The sequence below is a fragment of the Hetaerina americana genome, unplaced genomic scaffold, assembly GCF_022747635.1.
Source record: "Hetaerina americana unplaced genomic scaffold, ioHetAmer1.1.p SCAF_15, whole genome shotgun sequence".
NCBI classification, from domain to species: domain Eukaryota; kingdom Metazoa; phylum Arthropoda; class Insecta; order Odonata; family Calopterygidae; genus Hetaerina; species Hetaerina americana.
Genome location: NW_027286625.1, coordinates 14,315,782 through 14,320,993, shown reverse-complemented (window position 1 = coordinate 14,320,993; position 5,212 = coordinate 14,315,782).

Sequence of the window (5,212 nt, the reverse complement as noted above, 5' to 3'; positions counted from 1 at the left end):
TGTCATTGGCCATTGGAATACCTCCAAAAATAACATTCTCATTTTGACAAAACCAGAGGTTCTTTTAAAAACCTGTGAGGTTTATTACTTTCCAACATGATTAAAGATGACATGTTATAGGTTTTCGTGGGATTATCTTCGCTAGCATGAGACGCCTTGTCAAACAAATAAAACCCTTGGAAGTGGCAGTCACGGCTTCAAGGCGCTCCGTTAGGATGTATTTCTAATTCGGTATCGTCGCATAAAAAATATAGGGGTTAGCAGTCCAAATGTTGCAGAACGAGAGGTTGGGCGCGAGACCAATTAAAACGCTTTTCATCAAGCAGTGGATGTCCGGACGGATGCCATCGATCTCGTAACGTCAAGATGTTAACCCGAGCGATGTATTTTGGTCATCAGTGGTGAATCCCGGAAGAGGCAGAAATTTTCATTAGTATTGCGAACCCTGTATGGGGTGCTATGTGGGGAGCGCCGTCCGTCAAATAGGATGCCAAATTGTATGGCCCATTGTCGCATTGCGTTAAGAGTAGGTTAATGCGGACGCCGAGTTTCTCTCCTCCATTCCCTGAATATCCTCCCCACCTTTCCGAAATCACTACTGCTTGTAGCGCGGGCATATGGGAAGAGGAGTACGGAAGAATATCATTGATGGCAGAATGGAGGAATTTTACATCGTAATTAGTTCTGCAGGTGGACAAAAGGTTAAGCTCAAGTGTGGATATAATTGTGTTACGGGATGAAATGCGCAGATGGGGAATGCGGTGGCGGACAACTGGGATGGGAAAGTTAGAAGGGTGCTCGAGGAGTTTTAAGTTACTGGAGCTAGCAACGGGACCGATATATCAAATACGGGAGTAGTATGGAAGTACAGAAAGCACGCAAACAGTGAAGACAGGTCTTAAAGCCACTAGGTTTGTGTTCGCAGTAAATTTGTACCGAGTTCGAGCCAAGGCCATGGCTTTAGATTTTATTTCTCTGATATGAGAGACGAGTTTAAGTTTGTTTTGAAAGGTACGGGTAACGCCGAGGTTCTTGTATGGTGCGGAGTCGGGGATCATTTTGCCTGATAAAAGGTAACGGTTGCATAGTGGTTTCAATAAAAAAAATTGATATGAAGACTGGTTGCAAGGAATTGATTTCAAGTCGCCATCTTTAGCACCAGTTATCAAGTGGACAGAGGGATTGAGTGTCGACAGTGGTAGTGATTCTTTTCAATGTTTTGCAGTTTTTCGCCAATAGAAATAAGTCGCAGGAGATTTAGAGGTCACAGGTAATGGTATTAGCGCTGTACAGAGCAAAGAGAATATATCCGAGGACATTTTCTTGTGGATCGGGAGGACATCGCGAGGAGACACTAACGATCAGCACTCTGCGAACATTGTGTAAAAAAATTATAAAGAAAGGCTAAAAGAGGACCGTGGATATTGAAGACGGTATCCCCAATTCCAAATATCCCCAAGCGCTGAGCCTCCAGTGGCCGCTGTGCCCCCTGACGAAGATTCAGCATGCAATGAACAAGTCGAGGGGACTTGCGGATAATATTGCGGAAGACTAATCTTGGCTCGAGTTTATTTGCACTTCAGGGTGGGGCGTCGAATGGACTCTGATGGAAGTAACAATTTCAGAGCAGAATATGAAGAATGTTAGAGCAATACCTTTTGTACTGAGGATTCAAGGTCACTACAAAAAAGGACAGAACGGAAGTTCAGGGATAGAAACACTGAGTTGGTGCTTGGCTGACTTCCTGAATGAATTCTGTTTCCTGAGTTATGACGTTATCCGCGGTCATGTCCAACTGACATACTTCCTGAGATTGTATGGGCCATGGTTCATTGAATATGTCACATTTTCAACATCATTGCTGAAGAGACCTTCCAATTTATGCAAGAGATTTAATCTGAAATTTAACCTTCGCTCCGTGAGTGATGACCAGCCTAGCTCCTCTAATAATTTTAATGCGATACTCAGTTTATCATAAAAACCTTTTTCAAATCTAGCTCCTCTGTGCTGCACGCGATTTCATTCGGCAATCAATTGAACTTCATGTGAATCCCATATACTGGCAGCATATTCTAAATGAGGCCTAACGAGCGAAAGGTAACATTACTCTTTAACCTTCTGGTCACATTTCCCCAATACTCTTTTCAAATACTGATTTTTTGTTAGCCTGTCGACATTCTTCCTATATGTTTCACCCAGGAGAGGTCGTAAGTGAGGGCAACGCCTACAGCATTGAGACCATCTACTAGAGCCACTTTATCCTCAGGACTATGGAGTTCTTTGTTAATTACAGAGTTATAAGAAAATAAGCGTATCTTACTGGTACTTACTACTACTACTACTTATAGTAATATTTACCTCGAGGTTAATACTGTCAACGAAATGAAGTAATATGGACATGTACATCGCCCATTCATCAGGCATATTATTTGGGTGTATTTCTTGTGGAGGCAACTGTTTAATTTGAGTTCAGAAGAATTTAAAAAATTAAGACTTCAAAAGTAATGCCGGAATAGAGTTTAATAAATTGTTTCATAGTTAAAGTGCGTACCTGTACATATACGCCGTACACGGCGAGGCGCCACAGGGGCGTGCGGCGGGGGCTAAACACACAACCTTTCATCAGGCAACTGTGAATAAATGTAAGTAATTTATGACCAATTTATAATCAATGGAAAATTTGTATCCATTTCATCACAGGCATCTTTTTTGACGTTTCCCGTTTATCGAATTCAACCTTACCGCTATATTTCCAGCGCTCACGTAGCCGCTGAAATATAAATGCATATAGCTTTGGGCTGGGTGACCTCATTGAGGAAGTATCTTTGAGAAATGCCAAGTTCGCCGGAGGGACGCAGCTTATTAAAAAAATATTGTATCTGCTTCTTCCCAGTTGTTGATCCATGTACAACAGAATATCGACATCCTCCGCAAACGAGCAGGATTGTATAGTTACGTTGAAATGTGGAGAAAGGCCGGAAGAAGGACACATTGAAACTAAACTTCAACCTTGTTCCAATCAATCAAATATGTTCTCATACTAATGTTTATTAGAAGTAGTCGGCTGGCTTAGGGTAGGTTTTATATGGACACCGCCCACTACTGTACTGCTAAGCTTTGAATAACATGACACAACAAGTCTTTAACCCCGTACCTCATATTAAGATAACTAACTGTCCATGTTTTTTACCTCCTTTAATTCTATCCAATATGTCTATTATTTTACCTCCCTCTACCCAAATTCTTCAGCATTATCCTCTCTTTACTTGAGGCACTACTATTGTGTAGATATTTAACTTATCGGCAGATCATTGGAGCAATATTTATACAACGACAAGACTGTATCAATCATTTGCCAATTAATCTGCCTAATGACAAATTCCGTCTAAATTATAAAATATCACACTTATGTAAAACAACATTCAAAAATTAAATGATGTACAAACTACGTATGCCACGAAGTTTTGCTCTAGGTAATCGTCCCTGGAATAAAAAATATATGCCCCTATTTTAATTTTCATAGCAATGATGATATTACTAGGAAAACGGAATATGGGGCATAAACCTTAGCCATTTAGCCAACACGGAAGAATATTACACAACTACCACTTCGTAGGTGGTCATAAAATTTTTGACTAAGAAGCCATTCGATCAATATTACTATGATGCATAATGAAAGTAATTTAGAAAATAAACAAAAACATAAATTTCTGTGTTATATCAGGCAACCACTCTCATTCACTCATGGCTGGGGCCTTCTTCACTTATAATGGGTTCGGTCCAAGTACACATTGATGTGCCTTAATACAGGTGTGGACCGACCAGGAGTCATCAGATCGACGGACGATAGACTGGCCCTACTCGCCTGCCCCGTACGAAATACTCCATTTGAGACTCGGAAAAAATTCGGTCCCATATCAATTAGCGGGCGCGGGCACGACTCTCTCCCGGTGAAAGTGACCTTAGAATGTCCATGGTATCAACAAGTTTCCTTGCGTTCCTAAATTTAAGATGCCTTTTTGCCTGTCGCGTGTCGTTTATTGTGCTTACTGGAGGGTCCCGCCTTTACTCCCCGGCAATAACTCTGCACACCCCAGCTTCACCTAAGCTTCGTGGTTTTCTGGACAGATACGAACTATGGGAATACGCGGACAGCACCGGGAAATGAAATGACCTCATCCCGTGTAAATTGGCGTAGCCAGGGAAGGCTGAGTAGGTTATAGAACCCCCTTCTCGCGATGTTACTCAAACAAAAATTTTCTGAGAATGTCGACTCAGTTGAGTGATGTTGGTGAATCCATATTTAATGTCATTTTCATTTGCGTTTATGAAAATATTAACAATAAGTAAAGCCTTATTTTTTCCACATGATATGACTCCGCACGTTCCTTATTTCAATTATTTATGCATTTAAAAAAATGGGTTTTCAATCACCCCAGCTCAAATGGAATAAATAAAGGCGAGTAGGTGAAAATAAAAGCATAACATAGATGGGCATAGAACATAGACAAAAGAGAAAACTTCAAGTATGGAGCAATTGTAAACGAATGATCAGACATAGAACACCACCGGAAATCATTTTCTAACATCACCCTCAAAGCGTGAGATTTGCGCGTACACAGGGATTAAGAGGTGGGCTTCACCATCGCATATCGAATGAATTTAAATTGGAAATTCAGTTAGTGAATTGTGATGAAAATTAGTCTTAATGGTGACCGCATTTTGAGTTTTTGCTCATGGTGTCGTAAATCCGTCGATATCGAACGCGGTATGGAAACAAAATTGAATCATAAAACAAGTAATCGGAATCCGTGATTCGGAAACTTTTTCCATAGTGCTTAAGTGCGCATTTTACCGTTTAAGGGATAGCCTTTTTGGTTACAGCAGTTGGGTATGACCAACGTCAAATTCTGCAATTTATATCATCAGCTATCATCACGCGATTGGTGTCAGAACGACACGAGTTGACTAAGTTTGCTGACTTTATTTGATTATTTTGATTTTTGCTACTAAATTTATAGTTTCGAAGTCTTACAATCACTATACTATATAAAATGCACGAAGTACGTATTTACGTCTCATTTTAATGGTGCATGACTGTTTTTCAAATTATTAAATGTTTAAATTGCTGTTCGTTGTAGCATTTCAGCAGAAGCGCAGTGCTGGAAGCCGTATATATGCAAAGACCACTCCTTTTCGTTTACCGCTGTCA